Raw genomic sequence first — 22,467 nt, 5'->3', positions numbered from 1 at the left:
GGATGAAAGAGACAGGGTCCTGGCTAATGTCTGAAATAGCAGCTGTGGAGACAGTCCAACAAGACACCAATATACATCAGTCCTATCACAGCTGAGCCCTGCTCACAGAGCTGACAGAAGTGCGATATCAAATTGCTTTGGCTATATAATTGGTTACATGTGATCACAGAGAATACTTTAATAACGAAACGTTTATAACGAAAAAATATTGAATTTATCATTCATTTATTATTTTGGTCGGGGTGCCCCAAACCCTGTGTTTCCCTTTGCTTTTAAACCCACCACAAACCCCTCCCCACCTGTTTTAACCACTTACCCCACCCATATACATTTTAAACAAAAGTTCGATATTTTTCTGTTATTATTGTTTCTTTATTAAAGTTATTCTCTGTTTTCTATTCATTAAAATCACTGCATACCATATAATTGTATGCTCCTACCAGTCACATGCCACAACCAAGCATGGTTTATGTTTACATATGTATGTGCCACCAGACTAACTAATCATACAATTATTATATTGAAATTCTGTTACCGGCTCAAACTGTGAACTTTCTAATGTTGCTTTGCTTTTTCTCATGCCTTTGAACTCTCACCATTGTCAAGGTCATCTCACAATGCTCTCCTCTCCTGTCCATTATCCTTTCCCTGTAGTGGTTACAACTCAGATCCAGTGCCTGTGGTTCCCTAGTTCCAACATATATAGTCAGCCTCATATCCCTGACAATCTCCTGCTTCTGAATCCTCACTGGTGGGCCTCCCATCTGCCCCTGTGGAGTACCAAATAGAATCAGGCTTCCTCGTAACAGACTCCAAGCTGGACCATTACCTTTTGCTCTATACCCTGGAAGCCAGATGAATCACCCTTGTACCCTCCTGTTCCTGCCATTGTCTTCTTCCTGGTGGCTCCACCATTTCAATTCTTTACTCAGGACAGTTCACAGTCCAATCTGGGCAACAGCCTATTGTCGGTTCCCTTCAATTACGATGTCTGAGTGAGGCATCACAGGCCTGTCTCCCAGTAGTTAAGCTGTACAAGGACTTTACCTGCTCCCGCTGGTGTTTGGCCACACATTGGTCCGGCCTTAACTATTCCCGTATTCCTGTCATACTCGTTCTTCAGAGTGCCTTCCTTGGGGATCCCGTCAGAAAAGATGCTGCCACAGCACAATCTTCGGCCGCATCCCAAGGGACCATTTCCCATTTGGAAACATACCAGTTCATACTCCCTCACTGCTGTCTCTTTTTGCTCCTAGTTTCTTTGTCAGAACTTCCCCCATCAACTTTCCCCAGTAACATTACGTGGTCTGCATATCATGGCAACCTATGCACCACAATTACCTGTGTGCACTTCCTGCCTCTTTGAGATGCCCCAGCTACATCCCCTTTCTTGAACCCTTCATCCACTTGGGTGAGTGACTGGCCATCACAGATACTGACACACTTGCCAAAGTCACCCTCCCTTTGGGACTCACCCACTCAATGCAACCATTTTCATGTGAACTCCTACCTGCTTCCTCTCTCAGGTGTTCTCTCCTCTCTGCCCACAGCACTGAAATGACAAACTCGACCTTGTCTTCTAACAGTGTTGTGCACCACACTGCAATCTCTTTCATTGCCCCAGCTGAATGGCTCTGGACCGTTCTGTGACACCCTAGAAAGGGGGCTGCCCACTGGTCAATCAGTCACGCATCAGAGCATCTGCATCCCCCAACATGACAATGGCTTGGCACGCAGGAAGTAGATACTCCACATCGAACACATTTATCATTTTACAATCCCAAAGAAAAGAGGACATACCACACAGCTTCATACATCCAGTGAACTCAAAGTTATGCCTTCAAAAACATACTTATTGCTGTGCCCACCGACAGTTTGTTAACAGTCGGATATCATTTTCATTTAGTTTCATAGGTTGCCCGAATTAAGGGCCATTCAAAACAAAAATCAAGATGTTTCTTTTTCTGAATGGTCAGAATAAAGGTGCATTTCCTATCATTGTTCTCTATTTCTGTGTTTCTATGTTCTTTGGCTTCTTAAACAGGAAATCGAGTCTACAAAAAGCCTTGCAATTAGAAAGTATCTGTTTTTCTTATTTTTCATTTTTTATATGTTTGGTTAAAACATACCAATTTCAGATTCAGTAACAGAACAAAATCCCAGTGATACTTTTCTTACCCTATTTACACTCAGAAGCCATTGTCTGTTGCATGGGTTCAAGGCTGTCTAACTCCAGGCCTCAGGGGCTGGAATCCTGATGGGATTAGTACCCTTGCAGGTGTAGGCAGCCAATCAGGTGGCTAGGAATGCAGGCTTGAATCAGCGATGAAAGCCCATGTTCCACGCCACCTGACAGCCGGCTCCCTCCTCTTCCATCTCCTTGCCACCCTTCGTCCCCTTTTCTTTCTTTTTCTTTTTCTTTCCCATCCCCCCTACTTACTCTATTTCAGCAGCAGCTTTCCCCTTGTCTCCCTCAGGCCGCCATGGAAAGGAAAGAGAGGCTCCATACAGAGCCTCCCTTCCCTTTCCATGGCGGCCATCTTAAAACAGTATTTTCATTCATTGAACGGGATGCACAAGGCATCCCGCTCAATGACTGAAAATACTTTTTTTAGCACCCAGGGTTACTACTTTGGTAGCCGAGGGTACTAATGGCCTGAAACCACAGTTCCAAGTGCTTGAACGGGGGTAATGGGCTGGTGCCCTCATTAATGAACCTTGCTTCGCTCGGGCTGTTAACTTGAGTTGTCGGGCCATTACCTTCCATTCCAAACCCACGTTTCTAGCCAACCCTTGCAACGGGGGCTTAACGCCACATTAATATTCATGAGAAGAAATGTGCATACATTTAGAATCCTAATATGCAAATGTATCACATGAAAATTAATGAGAGGTATCTGGAAAATCTACGTGTTTCCGGCCCTCGAGGCCTGGAGTTGGACAACCCTGGTGCTTTGAAACTCTGCTCTGCTCTTTTTCATGGCATTAGGGATGGGCAATACGGGTTGCCCAGGGCCGTAGAAACATCACATTGGACTGCTAAAAGAGCAGGACACAGATACAGGTTATGCTAAACATTTAATCCTTTCATTTTCAATGTTCTTTTAAAGGTACGAAACGTCTTTTTTTACATGTTTTCAGTTAAATGTATTTTTAACATCTCGGTTGTAGCTTTTTTTAACTCCCTTTGTGTAAAAACAACGTTTGAAACTGTGTAAATCTAGTTTTAAAATCAGACAAAATCTAAGTTTATTTGACTATTTGAAAATATTATGCTGCTTCATCATATGATGTCAAACGATAAAACGGCCCACAAAAGAAACAGTGCTGGACATATCTGTTGCATACAAAAGAAAGAGATAATCTTTCACTTGAAATTCCAATGGAGGCAAGAAAAGCATGCAAGTAATAAAGTTCTTATATGGCTCCTGTTATCCACAGGGCAATACGTCTGAGATAAAACAGACACATATTTACTCCCACTGGAAAACAGTTTGTTAACCTGGCCTGGAAACCCCCAGTTTAAGCGAAAATGGTAGGCTGGGAAATCGCAGGCTCAATAACGGCAATGGTCAAGATAAATGGCAAAACCTGCTTAAACAATTAATTTAAAGCCGGGACAGCATGCAAGCAAATATACTCTTGACTCGCTCAGCCTTTCTCAGGCAACACAATGGTTTAAAAATGAAAAATATGTCGATATTGACGTCACTTCACACTCTTGATTACAAACACCTGCGGGGTTGAAGGATTGGTTAAGGGAATAGACTATGTATACATTGTTTATGGGTTAGTCCTTTAATTGGCTATTGTATAGCTGATGGCTCCATCTAAAACCACCTCTAAATTGATAATAAGGAATACATGTCATACTTAAAATAAATTATTGGTTAATGCAACATCCACTGGGTGGTATAACATTGGGGGTTTACATGGTTGGCATCTTACTTCCCAACCTGGAGCAATTGACAAGTCATCACTACATGAGCCAAAATAGGAATAGGGGGAGGAAGCTTGGCGAGCTGCTTCTATTCAATTGACGAAGATACTACCTCTTAGTCCTAGGCCATGAGCCACAGTTCTCTTCTTTGTAGTGGACTTTGCTAGGCGTCTTGGTTCTCAGAATGTGTGGGGAGTCGATGCAGGTGTGTATCTGTGTCTGGCCTTATTGAATAGACACTATTCTTGAATAATGGTTCAAGTGTGAGAGGACCACGTTCTGAATTTTTTCCCATTGCATGTATGGGGATTTTAACTAATATAAGCGCAAGTGTTGTTACTTTTCTAACCACTGGGGACTTGGTTGATCCATTCTCATGGAGTTTTAGCTTATAATTAGTGGACACCTGGCCTTCAATGGCTGGTTGTTTTTCAATGAATCTGAGAGAAATATGTCTTGGACCATGGGAATTATTATCTATGTTCCTTCCTGAACCATTCAGGTACTCCCTAATGTTTCCGCAACCTTGACAGAGTTCATGCAGCTACCGTCTGCACTCTGCACAGATCTGTATTTCAGTGGATTCAGCAGTTTGAGTTTTCCTGAAGCCTTGAGGCCTTTGTTAATTTTAATGCATGCCACGACTTCTATTTTAACAAAGATGGCTGCCCTTTACTGTTCCATTTCTATGTTCATAAACTATATGCGTATATCGTTTGTGTTGCATTTCAGCATATACATTGCTTGTGTTATGTTTTTCGGGTCTTTATGGTTGCAAGTGATATTCATTGTGTCTTAATGCATGCTTGACCTGATGTCTGTGTTTCGTCATAGTGGAGGCATTTCTTCTTTGTGTCTATTGCAAGCGTGTGTGTCAGTTACCAATGAGTTTGCTTATTCTTGCCATCTTTAGTTCACATCATGTTCATCATTTGCAGCACCTGTCTGGGATACAAGCGGAACGACTGTCTTAGTGAATAGCGTTTCTGGCCTTTATGATACTGGAGCGGGGGAGGGCCAGTTGCCATGGATGATGTATTCCTCTGCCTCTCAACATTCCCCTGTATGGTTGAGTCCTCAACCACGCCCTCATTTCTGCCCTCCTCAGCACAGGGTGCATTGGGTATCCATATTTTGGTCAACCTCCAAACCCCCAGGTCACTTGCACCTCTTATCTGCTTGTCCACACTCCAGATCATATAGCAATACTCGCCAACCGGTTTGTAAAATAACCATCGTCCAATGTAATTACAAGGGTTCTGGGGATAAGTACATTTTGAACCTGGAGGGACGATTGCGCTCTCTCTTACATGGATATGAATGTAGGTTATTGGTTTGTGTGTATTTATGTACTTGAACATCCATGTTTAATAATATTGTCATTCCTACCGCCCTTTTAGGTGGCATTGGCTTCTTGCAGTGGCTTATTCCTATTCTCAAGGTGCAGAAGCCCAGTAGTATTAGTGCCAGTGTAGCCAATAGTACCTTTAATGCACTATCCAACCAAGAGGGGTTCCATAAGAATAGGTCTTTAGCTCTGGAAAGTGGATAAGGTGAGTGTGCAGCACCAGGTTTCTCCCCACCCGTTTTTGAAAGGGTTAAGTATCTTGGTTTCCAGCCTTTTGGGCCCCTACTTTGCTGCTCTCTGCCTCCCCAGCCAGTTTCCAGCCTTCCTCTGCTCCCGCCCCCCTCCAGCCCCCGAGCTCTGTGATTGGGCCTAGCTGCCCATGATTGTCCATCCAAGGGTCTCCTCGTCCCCACACCTTCGTCCAAGCCTCTTTAGGTTGCGTCTTCTTTTGGGCACCGCGAAGCGCTGCGCACTAGGCCAGGCTCAAGCCAGGCCTACCCACTAGGTCGGGCCCCGCACACCAACTGGGAACCGACAACACACTGGTGACGAAGGTTGGATAAGAAGAAGAGCCCGTGAGCAGAGCGGAGCTGTGTATCAACACGTGCAGCATCCGAGCCTCACTTTCATACCCCCAACATTCTAAATCAACACGCAGGATGTACAGAAACTTTGAAAGCCTTGTTCTCTGCCCCCCAACGTTCTAGGAGCATCGCGCTTGGAACAAAGTGGCTGCAGCAAGTCCCGCCTCATCCAAGAACAATTTAGCTTTTTTTTTCCTATTGAACATTTAAATTATCAGGAGGCACAGCCAAGCCAACAAGGTTAACGGGAGACACCACTGCGAACCAAGGCCGCCACTCAGGCACCCAGGCACCTGCATCACGACACTGGTGAGTGAAGCTCAATAAGCCTGCGTTTTGGCTGCGCCCTCACCCCAGCAATGCAACATGTCCATTGGAGAGTCAAGCCCCTCGAGGGCCACCACTAACTCGTCAACCAGAAGGAGCATCACCACAGATCACCCCGACCCAGCGCTCACCACGCTCATGCCTCCGTTTGACCCATTCACTACTGGAGCAGCCATTCGCTGGGAAATCTGGCTACAACAGTTTGAAATGCACCTCGACGCAAGAGATATCACAGTACCAAATAAGAAACGCACCTTCCTCTTGCTCAACATCGGGGCTGCCGCATTACGCCTGTTCAACGCCATCCGAAACCGCGGAGACGGAAACGACTACGACGCTGCAAAGACGGTGCTCAACAACATGTTCAAACCAGACCTCAACCCGGTCTATGAACGCTTTCATTTCTGCATGGCCAGGCAGCGGGAAAACGAGACGGTTGATAAATTCCATGCACGCCTGTGCGAAATGGCGGTCGGCTGCGAGTTCCCCGACGAGGAGTTCGCCATCCGCCTTCAAATAATCAACGGCATATCCTCGGAAAAACTGAGGAGAGCTATCCTCTCAGAGAAGAATGTACGCCTATCCCGCATCCTAGAAATGGCAGCCTTCGCAAGCAGACGGAAGACCAGGTAGCGGTGATCGAAGCAGTGATCCAGAGACTTCCACTCGACAGCCTGAAACCAACGGAAAATGTTGCAGCCATATCCAGACATCGGAACACTTGTGTGAAGCCTGAGCAAAAGGCCCACATGCCACAAGGAAGGGACAAAGCCTCCAAATGGTGTGGCGGCCCGTGGCACAAAGGTGAGTCCTGTCCCGCATGGGGGTCAACCCGCCGTGAATGCAACCGCCTCAATCATTACGCTGCAGTATGTCTAAACCCGCCGAACCGAAATGACAGAGAGCCAACTTCGCGACCAGGGCAAGAGCGCCGGAAAAAGTTTGCACCCAGAGAGACTCCGTACCAGCCTAACAGGCAAGGAAAGGCCAGAGCCGTTGATCACTCCCAAAGATCCCCGGACACAAGTGATAGCGACGATAGCGATGACAGTGAATCCCCCAAGAGGAGAGACAAAGACAGATGGAAACGAGGGAACAAGCGGATACACCGGGTGCACCTCATCTCGGCCGTTGAACCACATCGATCCTGACAACGGAAGAGACCATCGTGCACGATCATTGCCGACAGAGAACCACTAAAAGTAGTCATCGACACTGGCGCAACAGTGAATGTAATGCCGACGACCGCATTCGACAAGCTCTGCCCGAAGCCCAAACTCCATGAGAAGAAGGTCCGACTATACGCCTATGGATGCAAGCAACCCCTACCGGTGCAATGATCTTTTAAATCAGACTTTGCTCATAACAACACCAATTGCCGGGCATGCGTATATGTTGTGGATGCTGGCTGCGAAACGCTGCTAAGCTGTAGGGCAGCAGAAAAACTGAAATCAATACAATTCACTTTCAGCCTTCAACACAAAGAACTCGATGGCCTTCTAGAACAATACCAGGAGATATTCCAAGGCATCGGATGCCTCAAAGGCCGAACCATCAAGCTCCACATAGACCCTACCAAAGAGCCGAAAGCTTTACGCGACTGACGGATACCGTTCCACTTGAGAGAAGCAGTAGAGAAGGAACTAGCTAAGCTCGAGGATGCAGGAATAATAGAAAAGACATCAGGTCCGACCCCGTGGGTGTCCCCCATGGTGGTTGCCCAAAAACCCAAGCAACCCAACGCGGTACGCATTGTATCGACATGAGACTTCCCAACGCAGCCATCGGAAGAGAGCGCCACATAACTCCAACGATAGATGAACACATTGTGGACCTCACAGGAGCAACAATCGTTAGCAAGCTTGACCTCAGATCCGGCTATCACCAGCTCAGATTAGCCAAAGAGTTGCGATATATCACTACATTCTCCTCTCACCTTGGTCTGAGAAGGTACAAACGGCTAAACTTTGAGATATCGTCAGCCGTGGAGGTATTCCAGCACGAAATCCGCAAAGTTCTCACTGGCCTAGAGGGAACAACGAACATTAGCGACGACATTCTTGTGTACGCAGCCAACGAAAGAGAGCACCACAAACACCTGGCAGCAGTCCTAGGCAGATTGGAAGAAGCCGGTCTGACACTAAACGCAGACAAATGTGAATTCACGAAGGAGGAACTATGTTTCTTCGGTTACATATTCAACGCAAAAGGAGTGTCGCCAGACCCCTCTAAAGTTAACGACATAAAGAACACCAAAGCCCCTCAATCGGCCACTGAGGTGAGGAGTTTCATGGGGATGGCAACCTACTGTGCAAGGTTCATTCCAGACCTTGCCAGCATCTCAAGCCCACTCCGGGAACTAACCAATAAAGATAAGAAGTGGGAATGGACACGTGTTCACCAACAAGCATTCCAACAAATCAAGGACACATTATCGGCCTTCACAACTATGGCATTCTTTGACATAGAAAGACACACCGAACTTCTTGTCGATGCCAGCCCAGTCGGCCTTGGGGCAGTATTAACTCAAACAGACAATGAAGGCAACGTGTACCCAATCGCATTTGCCAGTCGGGCACTCACCAAACCAGAACAGAACTATGCCCACATTGAGAAGGAAGCCCTTGCTATCCTGTGGGGATGCTGACATTTAAAAGTATACCTGCTGGGCAAGCAAGCAAAAGTATTCTCGGACCACAAGCCCCTGATCCCAATATTCCGAGGATCGGCTCCTCACCCACCAGCACGCATTGAAAAGTGTATGCTGCAGTTGCAGCCTTACAACATAGAAGTGGACTACCGCCCAGGGACGGACAACCCAGCCGACTACCTGTCCCATCACCCGCAGCCCGCCACTGATGGGGAACAACACCACGCGAAAGAAACAGATGAACACGTATGTCATGTAGTCGCCTGCGCCCGACCACGGGCTTTGACCTTACCGGAAATAGCAAGCAAGACGGAAGCAGACACCATCCTGACACACACTACCACAGCCATCCAGTCAGGAAACTGGAAGAACTACCTCACATCCATGGCCCAACGCACCACGTCTGCTCAAGCCAAACTTCGGGCGCTATTTGGGATCCGACATGAACTCTCAGTTGCCCCCGAAGGTGTACTCCTCAAGGGTCACCGGATCGTGCTACCCGCATCACTAGAGGAGAGAGCCCTCAGGCTAGCCCACAGCGGACATCAGGGCATCGTCAAAACAACAGCATACTTAAAATCCAGAATGTGGATGCCCAACATACAACAACGAGTAGTGGAGCTGGTGGAATCCTGCGCAGCCTGCCAAGCCTCCAGGAGGGCCGAGAAACCAGAACCCATCGCCAGCGCCCCAAGAAGCACCAAGCGGTGGGAGTCAGTCAGCATGGACCACTGTACCATTGCCGGCGAAGGATACCTACTCGTTGTGATTGATGAATTCAGCAGGTATCCTGAGGTAGAACACGTGACATCCACCAACGCGGAGACAACAATCCTCACACTAGGAAAGATCTTTGCAACACATGGGATCCCGACAAAAGTCAAGAGCGACAACGGACCATCGTTCGCCAGCCAAGAGCTGCGCACATTCTTCAAAGACATAAATGTAAAACACAAGCGGATCACCCCAAGATGGCCCCAAGCAAACAGTGACGCTGAGAGGTTCATGGGGTCACTCAATAAAGTTATCCGCATTGCTAAAGAACAAGGGCATCCATGGCTGAAGGCAGTGTATCGATTCCTGAGGACGCACAGACAAACTCCACACTCCTCTACAGGAATCAGCCCCGCTGCCCTCATGTTTGGGGTACCCATACAGGCAGAGCTCCGATACATCCACAATGGGTAGCTCCGGAACCTGACATCCCAGCCATAGATGCTATGAGACTGAGGCGAAATGAGCAGGAGAGTATTGCCAGGCGAGCCAGCCACCGAGACCTAACACCAGGAGACACCGTCATCGTCAAGAACCGGGCGACGCCCAAGAAAATGACCCTCAATTTTGAACTCCAACCGTGGACAGTCAGTGCCGCAAACCACAGTATGATTACCGCCACCCGAGGGAGTGAAATAGTGACAAGGAATGTGTCGCACTTCAGGAAGGTGCCGCCGGAAATATGGGAAGAGAGCCCGGTATCCCCAAGAGGAGAGCCGGCGACACCCTGCACGCCGCGAGACCAAATGACACCCAGGACCTATGCCACCCCAAGAGAGCCGGAGACAACCCACCAACAAGAAAATAGGACTGAACCCGAGCGCCCAGTGGCAGACAAGCTGGAGAGGGGAAATCCCTGATACCTCCTGAGAGAGAAGCCCAGACCGTCGTCCCGCCTCCAGGGATACGTGGTGGACAGAGTCTACCTTCAGAAAACTCGGCCAAGATGAGGTCAGAGTGGTTCAGAGTGTACGCTACCCGTTATAACATGTTTGTTGTTTAACTGTTGCAAAACACCTCCAAGTTGGAGAGGAATGTGGTGTCACGTGCCCAGATACCTCCGGGTCACGTGACACCCGGAAATAAAGGAATCACCGGAACTGGCGTTAGAACGCCAGTCCGGGTTTATGCAGCCTAACGTGTGGTCGCGTCTTCTTTTGGGCGCCGCAAAGCGTTGTGCACTAGGCCAGGCTCAAGCCAGGCCTACCCACGAGGTCGGGCCCCACACAGCAACTGGGACCCGACAACACAGTGAGTGTGCAGCCCCAGGCCCTCACCCCACCTGTTTCTGAAAGGGTTAATTGTCTTGGTTTACAGCCTTTTCGGGTCCTACTTTGCTGCTCTCTGCCTCCCCAGCCAATTTCCAGCCTTCCTCTGCTCCCGCCTGCCTCATACCCCTGAGCTCTGTGATTGGGCCTAGCTGCCCATAATTTTCCGTCCGAGGGTCTCCTCTTCCCCACACCTTCATCCGTGCCTCTTTAGTTCCGGCAAGTGGATAAGCTGAGTGTGCAGCCCCAGGCCCTCACCCCACCCGTTTTTGAAAGGATTAATTATCTTGGTTTCCAGCCCTTTCGGGTCTCTACTTTGCTGCTCTCTGCCTCGCCAGTCAGTTTCTAGCCTTCCTCTCCTCCCGCCCCCTCCCACCTGCAAGCTCTGTGATTGGGCCCAGCTGCCTGTCATTTTCCATACAAGGGTCACTTCTTCCCCACACCTTCATCCGAGACCTTTTTAGCTCTGGCAAGTGGATACAGTGAGTGCACAGCCACAGGGCCTCACCCTACATGTTTTTGAGAGGGTTAATTATCTTGTTTTACAGCCCTTTCAGGTCCCTAATTTGCTGCTCTCTGTCTCCCAAGCCAGAGAGCAGCAAATTAGGGAGCCGCCTTCCTCTGCTCCCACCCCCCTCCCACCCTCGAGTTCCGTGATTGGGCCTAGCTGCCTGTAATTTTCCATCCGAGGGTCTCCTCTTCCCAAAACCTTCATCCGAGCCACTTTAGCTCTGGCAAGTGGATAAGGTGAGTGTGCAGCCCCAGGCCCTCTCCCCACACGCTTTTGAAAGGGTTATTTATCTTGATTTCCAGCACTTTCAGGTCCCTACTTTGCTTCTCTCTGCCTCCCCTGCCAGTTTCCAGCCTTCCTCTGCACCCCCAACCGCAATCTCTGAAACTGGGCCTAGCTACCCTATTTCAATCACATCACCCAGGCAGTGTCCACGACGAAAGGTCCCAAGGTAAAGGGCGCCGCCCTCAGAGGCGGCTCCCAATGGTGTCTGCAGGTGTCAGCAGGGGAAGCAGGAAGTCAGCAGCCGTCAACCATCAGCGACTAACAAGATAAGTGTGGTGTGGTCGGGGAGTGACAGCAATATCTGCACCCCACTAGATTGACCCACCTCTCTAATTTCTCTTTTCTTTTTTCCATGGCAGCCTACACAGGTATAGTAATAATGGGCCTCATTACGAGTGTGCCAGTCCGGTAACAATGGTGCTGGTAAGCCCATCGGCACCGTTGTTACCGGACCAGCACACTTCGAGTCTGCAGGCGGCTACCATCCTGCCCGCCAGTTCTGAACTGGTGGGCGGGACGGCAGCCGCTTGCAGACTTTCACAGAAGCACCGGCATCCGCCATCCCCGCTCCCATTGAGCCCTAAGGGACTCAAATGGGAATGGGGATTAACATTTTTCCGGCGCCTGACTTCCAGGGACTCAATTCACTGCCATTTTGTGAAACGTAAGCCTTTTCTCCCACTATCTAGGAACCTCAAATCTAGGTATGTTTTCTCAATTGACTGCCATTTTATGAAACCTAGGCCTTTTGCCCCCCATCTCACATCTAGCTGTGCTCTCCCTATGTCTACCAGTTTGAAAAACCTAGGCCTTCTCTCCCACTATGTAGTAATCTCTAATCTAAGTGTGTTCTCCCACTGCTTGACATCTGTGAATCCTGGGCCCCTTCACCCAGGAACACCCAGCAACCACGGAAAGCAAGTAACTATAGCCAGGTCACTGCACAAGTTAACTAGGAACCAGTCACCCACCACCCATATCCGACTGTGCTGCCCTCTTCCAATGCATAATACCCCACCAGAGCCCCACCTAGACAGGGCATCCATAGATAGAGGAACACCAGAACCTAACCCACTATTTGAACAACCGCCAATTGAGGGTATCCTGCTATCGCATTGCAAGAGGATAATAGTTAAATCCAACCAAACCACACAAGGTCCTACAGGCAGGCTACTTCCCCTGTAACCTCATTTACCCTAACCATCCTACTACCAAGGACCACAAAATGCACAAACACAGAATTGGACACCGCCAAAGAGAATCGGAACTAGGAACAAACCAAACAGATCCACACCCTCACCCAGTAGAAACCACTGTGCACACAGTATGCACCCCAACAAACACTACAGCCAACAGAGCAAACACATGAGAAGAGAAAACGCCCTATATCTTACACCGTGCCTCACAACAACCACAACAATTAGACACTTCAACGCCACCAACAGGTCCCGACACGCTGACAACCAACTGGAACCCTACAAAAAAGAAGAGGACCCCAGTAGAGAAAGGTACGAAACCAAAGTCCGCACACCGTACATCGCAAAAACACAAGGGGACCGGCAGCAACCCCATCATAACATAGAAGACGATGAAACAGAAGAACTCATCAACCGAACCATCAACCTAACAGACCGCCTTAACGTCAAAGCAGACTCTGCAAATCACCAACCAATCTACAAAAACAACACAGATGCACTTCATCTAAACAACAGCAAGACAAAACAAGGATCAAAAAACATACCTAACCATGGCAAAAAAGATCCATAGCAACCTAATTGACATCTTATTCATAACCGAAACATGGCTAGACGACAATTTCAAAATTACACTGCATAAATGCCTCCCTGACAACTTCAAGTGCTCACTAGCAAAAAGGAAAAACAAAAGAGGAGGAGGACTGGCAACAGCATACAAGGAAAACCTGAAAATTGAAATTGAGGAACCTCTAACCTTCGAAAACTGCAAATCCCTAATCCTTTGCCTAACAGCAAACCCCAAAACAAACCTCAAATTCATCCTGGTATACAGATCACCGACATACGATGCAACCTTTGTGGACGCCTTCACTAAAGCCATCACCAACTGTTAGGCAGAATCCTATGCAGTTCCCTTATGGAGCACTACAGAAGATTAGGACCACTACAGGTATATGTAATAAATCCCCTTTGGTATCAGTCTGTACCACACAGATTTAGTTGATAGCTGTGGCTGAGCAGCCAGACGTATCTCAAGAGGGAGATGAGCAGTATTCAGGGTTTACAAAACAGGACTACAGCACTATGGAACAAAGAAACACTGACCAAAGCTTTGTATCAAAAAGAAGATATATATTTATTTTACACACTCTTAGTTCTAGACACAAATCACTATCCTTCAAGCAAGTTAAAACAGTCAAGAAAAGTATACACAACTCCCTAATTAAATTGTAGATAAGTTTCAGCAAGAGTGAAAACTGAGCAAAATGGCACAGTGTAAACCAAGCAGAAATGGCATTCTAACAATTTCTTCAGAGGGAGGGAAAGGTCAAGTTATACAGGGTTAGACTCCTAAACACACCAGCAACACTTCCCAATTGGATTGTGAACAAGTTAAGCAAGGTAGTACTTTAGCATAAGCAATACTTAGGTGAAAACCGAGCAAAATGACACTTCAACAATATATAAAGGGGAAGGAAAGGTGGTTATAAGAGATTAGGTGCACCAACACATTTATTGATGAGAAGCAATATAGAGAAGGCAGTTGTAACTGAAATAGCCAGAGTCAATAGGCCTGTGCCAGAGTCAATGGTACAAGGCAAAGTGCCCAGGTCAAACGGTTCTAGTAGCTGCAGTCAAGTCTTTTTTTAATGGTTGAAAAGGATGGCGCAGAAGGTAAAAAGATAATGTTAGACGATAGGGGCGGCCAGCCCAGAAGGTAAGTAAAAGATTTAAAACATAGCAGTACCCAACGAAACGTGAGGACTGGCGAAACAATGGGGGCCATTACGACCTGGGCGGTAGCCATGGAGCTATCAGCTCCATGGCTGCCTCCCATACCGTGCCCGTGTCCGGTGTTGTTCAATGGGGACTTACCGGTGTAGTCCGACCCTGGTGGGACCGGTAAATCCCTGTTGAACAAACCATTCCCCATTCCCATTTGAGCCCCCATAGGGCTCAATGGGAATGGGGAGGGTGCTAATGACGGGCTCCCGACTTGCAAGCCCGTTATTAACGCCCTGGTCTCTTAGCGGGACCCGTAAGGGACGTGTGGTCAGACCACACGTTCCTTACGGTCCCCGCCAAGGGACCTCGGAATAGGGCAGTAAGGGATTACCGGAACTGGTCTCCTCACCGGTGCCCGGTATCCCTTACCGCCCAGGTCATAATGACCCCCAATGTACCTTAAAAGTGGAAGAGGCTCCTGCGGTGGCAGTAGTTCCTGCAGTTCGGGAGATCCAGCAGAGGAAGAGAGGCCCTTGTCGTGGAGGAAGGTTTGAGTTACTGCACTGCCCAGAGATGAAACCAGCCATGGTGCTGCCAAAACAGAATAAAAGGTACGCTCCTTTAAATCGCGGTCGTGGTGGACGGGTGCTGGGCACTGGCGATTCGACCAATGAAAGTCCTGGAAGGAGATTGGCGAACTGATTGGCCCCACCAGCTCAAGGGAAGAAGGCTCTTGCAAGTAAAGATCTTCTCTTGTCGTTGGAGAAAAGTGGTGAAGATCTACAGCAGGGCTTCACCAGTGGTTCAGTTATTGCAGATGCCTTTGGCTTCTCTCCTCCTCGGATTTCTCAGGTCCAGTGGTGACGTCTATCTTCCAGTCCTCAGGTCCCTGCTTTTATGCAGAATAACCCCCATTCATACAGCCTAACTTTCACTCACACATTGGGGTGGCTATCCTGGCGGGATAACCCCCCAGCCTATCAGGGCAGAGTGCAACTTGGGTTGCTTAGGCAACCCTGTCCAGGGTGCCTATTCTTCCTCCTTCACATCCTGTCTACACCAGACTCACTGGCGCCTAAAGGAGGGCTTCTGTCCAGAAGCCCGCCAAAAGGATGAACAAAGGGCCCCGACCTCGGTTTGGATTACAGAGAGCGACATGGGAAAGAAATATTATTAAGGATCTGGTAAAAAAAAAACACTGGATTAAAGTTAATATTAAAATAACCCGGCGGTACGTTAGAGGCTGTCAGTAAATGTGGTAGCCTCGAACAATGGGAAAATCCCATAGGAAACTATTTGCGGTCAGATATTTATGGTAGTAACCACTGCCACCAGCCAGAAGCTTTGGAGAGAGGGACTGGACAGTACCCTCTCGAAAATTAACACCAAGGAAAAACTATTAACCCTTCCCAGTACCTCCATAGTAAGATGGGTTGTACTGGTTTAGTTCATAACTATTGACTAGCAAAGTCAAAGGTAACTTTGCATGCCCTGGGAGACAGTAGTCAGTCCCAGGGTATGGAGTCTATGTTTGGGGGTCACTGTGACTACCCTGTGTTACTGCACTTAGGGTGCTGTGTAACACACATGTAAAAAGATTATACCTATGGAGTGAGAAAACTCCATAGCCCATAAGCACACACATAGCCTGAAACACACATCATACATATGCCTAAGAGTGGGAAAAAGAGTCTCACTCTTAGCAGGAGTAATAAATAAACCCTTGAAATCCAGCAAAGCTGCTGGGGGTCTCTATAGGTAAGGAAAATTAGCCTTTTAAGAGAATTCTCCCTAACACCAACCTAGCCATAGAGCAGGAACACCTAATAATCCTTGGAGACTTCAACATCTGGTTTGATGAAGAAACCGCTAACACACAAAAATCACTAGCCAAACAACTGAAGACAATGAAACTACATCAGCTAGTCAAAGGAGCAACTCATGCAGTGGGAAATACACTAGACGCAATATTCGCCAACAAAAACCTCATCACCACTGCTCCACCAATACAGATCCTCTGGAGCGACCACCTCATCATCCCCTTCGTGATCACGCTAGCCACATCAACAACCAAAAAACCTGTCAAACTGCCGACTATCATGAAAAGAAACTGGAGGACCATAAAAAATAGCAACCTAGTAGAACTACTTGAATTGAACAAGCCACAGGCAACGACTCAGGATGAAGCTGACCTTGACAGGAAAAAAGAAATAATGCACAAATGGATCACCAGAATAATAGATGAGATCTCAAGGAAAAACCTTTCACTTTATTGTGCAAAAGAGCAACAGCAAAATGGTTTACCCAGCTACTCAGCAGCATGAAAAGAAAAAAACAGGAAGCTTGAACAGAATGGAGGAATAAAAACGACCAAGTGAAGAAATTACAATTTCAACCACAAATCCACTCATACAAAAAAGGAATCCATAAGGCCAAAAAGAAATTCTACAACAACAGAATCACCAAAGCCTCCAACACCCAAAAGGAACTGTTTAAAATCATAAACTAAATGGCTGATACAACACACCAATACCTTTACTGAAATTATGCAACACCCTTGCAGACCACTTTAAAAACAAAATCAGCACCATCCAACAGATCATAGAAAGCAGACCAAGCAACTACGACATGCAACCTACCCAGCACCCGAGAATCACCAGAACAAACTTCGAAGCTTCCCGCAAATATCAGCAGAGATATTCGTCAAGCTCATAAGCAATATCAACAAAGCAGACATGCATGGATGCCTGCACCCCAGATAGAACACAAATCAATCCTCACACAAGGAACGCCCATGGAATACTACAGAAACGTTTTCAACCAATCACTTTCAACAGGGAGAGTACAGAGACTGTTCAATTCGGCATACATCAAGCCGCTCCTCAAGGACACACCAGGAAACGTGGACGACCTTTACAAACACAGGCCCATATCAAACATCCCGTACCTAGTGAAAGTACTCAAAATATACGTCTACAGAATAACAGAAGAATTCATAGAAGAACACCTACTGCTGGATCAAGCACAAGTAGGCTTCAGATCAATGAGAGGAACGGAAACGGCGCTGCTTTCTATCTGGGATGATCTAAAAGCTAATGCAGACTCCGATAAAAGCACTGCTCTAATATTTCTGGATCTCTCTGCAGCATTCGGCACAGTCGACCATGGCATCCTTATCGGGAGATTGGAAGAAATAGGAATCACCGACCTAGCCCTACTATGGCAAAAATCCTTCCTAACAAACAGATAGAAACTGTATGGATCAAACCTTTCAAATCAACCCCAGGAGAATCCACCTGTGGAGTACTAGAAGGATCCTCCTTATTTCCATTGCTTTTCAACATATACCTGGCACCATTAATCAAGCTCATTGAAACACGGCCTCACATGATACTACTACGCTGATGGCACACAGATCATCTACAAAATACAAGATACACAGGAAGGAAACCCAACGCTATAAGACTGCCTACAAGAACTCTAAGGCTGGATGAACACTAACAGCCTCGCCTCAAACTCAACCCGGGCAAAACAGAAATAATGATCATATTCAAAAGCGAGGAAAACAAACACTACATCCCATGGCCGACAGAACTAAGAACAGCACTGATATTAAAAAACTTGGGAGTCTTGATGGACAAAGAACTAACGCTGGAACCACAAGTAAACGCCATAATAAAAAAGAAAATCTTCCTCCTACACGCAGTAAAAAGGATCCTACCATTCCTTTCTTTCACCCACAAAACACTCACCATCATCGCACTCATTATGTCCAAAGCAGACTATGCCAACAGCCAATACCTAGGAATGCTAGAACGAATATTAAAGAAACTCCAGAGCATCCAAAATACTCCAGACTCCTGCTCAAACTAACACGAAGAGAACACACTACCCCAACGTTGAAAATGCACTGGCTACCAATAAAACACTGAATAAAGTTCAAAACAATGAGCATAACGCACAGAACAATCCATGCCCAAGGAGCAGAATTCCTAAATGAGAAAATAACCATCTACCTTCCGACCACTCAGATCAAGGAACAAAATTTGCTTAGAACCAAAACCATACAATAAAAGAACATTCAGAAGATCATCTTTCTCTCACCTGGCAGCAATAACCTGGATCAACCTACCAAAAAACATACGCAAAACAAGGGATCATTTGGAATTCTGAAAACTAGACAAAACTTGGCTCTTTGCTCCAGAACCAGAAGGAAATGACTACAGAAGCGCTCCCAACGGGAAACAAAAACCCTAAGGAGTAACCCATGACCATAACTTAATCTTCCCTATTTGGAGAGCAGGGTAGGACACCCCAACAACCCTTGTCCACATACAGCTAGTCCACAGAAGAAACCTAGGTAGGTAATCACCCCGCCAAGGGATGGGCAGGGAGTGACCAGAACCTCTATCCCAAACATCACCAAACCAGGACGGGAACACAGAACACAAAGGAAAACTGCCACTCCTCAACATGCCTGCCAAGTAGGCGGACAAATTACAATACCAAACATGCAGGATAATCATAGATGGTGAGCACAGAAACAAAAAGACAAAAAGGTATGGAAAACACATCAACCCCACACTACAACCTCCACTTTCTGCATACACTTCCCACACAGAAACTCACACAACCACATCACTGCACAGCAATCTGCACGTACTTCACCACACTGCAACAACAGACTAACAACACATAACCCTTCACAACAGCACATGGGAAGTTGCACCGACCCGAAAATGCACTTACGCTCAGCGAACGGTGCAGACCGATCTGAAGCTGCCAACAGGAAATCATAACTCTCACTGTCCTATTCCCACTACACCCTACTAACCCCCCAGTATCCACTTTTTTTCACACCCTCCTTTTCAGATCCCCCAGAGCACCTGGGGGCCACTCTGGCCACCAAGTTTCATGTAGGCTTTTGAAACCCAAGCTTAATAATGGTTCATTCATACAGATGTTCCTACTTTCATTCCAGGGAAATCATGAATGTTCTTAAGCCCTTTATATTCTCCTTCTTTTACTGCTCCTGTGTTTCTTATACATAGGGAAGTGTTTTTCATTGAGAGTATGTATAATTGGCCTGCTTAATCATCTACCCACATTAGCAATTTAACATATTTTTCCTTGTCCTTCTGACATTTGCGATTTACCTTGCGAACAACCACTCGTGGTTGCTCTGTAAGCATCTCTGCCGTACAGCTAACCAGTCCGTCGACCCATCCTTCTTGAGTAAATATCTGTCCTTCTATTTGTAACTGGCCTCTTTCCCAACACCTAGGGATTTCTTTTCCCCTTTTGTCATTGCAGTTTAAATATTGGTGATCTTCAGTTCAAATTCCCCCTCTTCTCAGGCCTGATAATATGTACTTTATTACCTTGTATTCTTTGTTAACATTGCTCATTGGGGAAACTGCTTTTATGAAATTATCCACCCATGGAGAATCTTCTCTTGTCACCATTGAGGCCTTTCTGCCCTAAAACAGTGCTCTTGTGCTTTACATGTTGCAAGCTATGCCAGGCAATGTGATTTGTGTGCGGGTATTTCTGTGGCTACGTATGTTCTGGAGGCGCTCATAGAGTAGGGTATGAGGGAACACACATAGCAGCCCTCGTCAGATGTTCCTCTCCCCACTATTCATATGTTTTTGTAACACAAATTATTAGTGATGTCTTCAGCATAGGGCATGTAACTATTTACATCTACAGAGTTATCCATTATGTTTTGTTTCAATCTTTTCATCTGAGTATTCATTACAGTAATTGTTTCTGCCATTGCATCACTTTCCATTGTGACTATAGTAGCATTTTGATATGCTATTCTCGTAACATTGTGATGTATCAATTCGCTCAACAAAATAAACACCACAACTCATAAAAAATATTGCAACAAGCATGACAGCCAAGGTGTTCACCTTCTGTAAATATCAAGGAGCATTGGTTTTTCTAAAAGATAAAAGTGAATCCTATGGATTCCTCACTAAAATCCTTCCTAAAGTCTCCTCCCAGGTAGCCGGGGAAAGGCAGACGCTTCCTGATCCTGACCTTGAGGGTGATATTCTGCGGGAGGATCACCTGGGAGGGGAAAAGGCTGAGGGAGGTGAGAGGAATCTTTGGGGGTTAGAAACAGTGTTTGCCTTCCTCTATGGAAGACATATCACTAATTGCAAAGCATATAATCACTTGTTGCCACAGTAACCTAGCTGTTCCACATTTTGAACAACTTAATGTTGGTGATCTCAGGCAGAACTCCTGTGATATAAAAGGGAATACAAACTTCTCAATCCCATAGAGCTAGATACCTCCTTACTGAAAAGGGGGAAATGGAAGGAAGTTTGCGAATAATTACTGCCAAAAGTCTACAAAGCCTTATTCCTCTTTCCAAGCAAGACTGATTAATAAATTGTGTGATACTCCTTCAATAAATATTGTAGCGAGCATAAATCAAATCATCAAAGTAGACAAGTTTAGGAAAAGTGACGTGGTTGGCTGGGACTTCAAGTCCCATAATTCCCTCCGTACTGGGACGAGGAAGCAGGATGCAGAGGAATACTGCTGTGGGAGCGGTCAGCAAATTAGTGTGAACAACCTACATCTGAGGGAGACTTAGAGGCTTAAGAAGCTCCCTCAGGTGAGCGCAGTAGAACAGCAGGAGCAGCCAGAGCAGCAGGATAGGAGAAAGCAGTGCGGGCCATGTATGCAGAGGAAAGTGAAGCTGGAGGCGAGAGAAGGCGCTGTGACCACTATAAAGCCAAAAGCAGTGGCAAAGCATGATGAAAGGACGCTTGCCCATTGAAGGCTCATTGTGCAGAGTTTGAGCAGCGGGAAGCAGAAGCAGTGAGCAAAGTGTGCCCTTTTTGGAGGCTTCAGGTGGCTGGGTTGCACCTGAGCCTCTCCAGAATGGAGGAAGCCCCAATTCCGAGTTGCGTGTGGGGTGGTGGTCCAGAGGAGGCTGTTCTCCCGATCAAGGAGAGCCCCAACAACAGAAGACTTGCGAACACCAAGCAAAGTTCACAGCTTGCAAGTGACTAAAAAAACACTCTGACGCTGTCTGCATATTCACGGCAGGCAGTTTCACTTGTTTTTGCGTGAAAGAAGAAATAATAAAAATGGTGAATACCGAACTATTCGAAAACAACGAAAGTTATACTTATTGAATCAAAGTGACTATGACAGCAAGTGTGTGAAATTGGTGGAAGGACAAACCCCTCCCCCCCTGCAGAAGCTTTAGTGAAAACAAAAGCCTACAAGCAATACACAAGCCAAGAGTTTTTAAAAACTCAGCAATACCAACAGGGACGTCATTTCACCAAAATGCCAGGGGTAGCGGAAGTGACATCACATGACCCTTGACCCCTGATGACATCACAGGAAGTGATGCCATTTGACCCCACCCCAAAGTGATATCGCAGGAAGTGATGGAAAATGACTTTTAACCCCTTGACAAAACAGGAAGTGACATCACATAGCATTGTACACTACGAAAAATATGGTTACGCTATCACTATAATGTGCTGTACATTTCAAGCAAGAATGGACCGCCACATGTCATGCAAGAATGGATCGCCATATGTAGCGTTAAAATCAGTGTGTATAGGCCCATATTATCAAATCACTGTGAATGCAAGCAGACGTCCATGACCAAATGATAATGATGTGTTATTATATAGCACTTACGCTTAAGCGCTTTATATAGAAAAAATATACACCCGATATCATCCAACCTGTGTCGGTACTCATTTATCGAACTCAGAAGAATGAAAGGCTGAGTTGAGGCGTTTAAGAACAGACTAAATCAGTGACTCACCCCCTGAAGTGTGCCTGAAATAAAACCTTTAATGAGTCTAGCAATTATT

Source organism: Ambystoma mexicanum, chromosome 2q (assembly GCF_040938575.1).
Source record: "Ambystoma mexicanum isolate Mex_15411 chromosome 2q, UKY_AmexF1_1, whole genome shotgun sequence".
Taxonomy (NCBI): domain Eukaryota; kingdom Metazoa; phylum Chordata; class Amphibia; order Caudata; family Ambystomatidae; genus Ambystoma; species Ambystoma mexicanum.
This window is presented reverse-complemented; position numbering follows the sequence as displayed.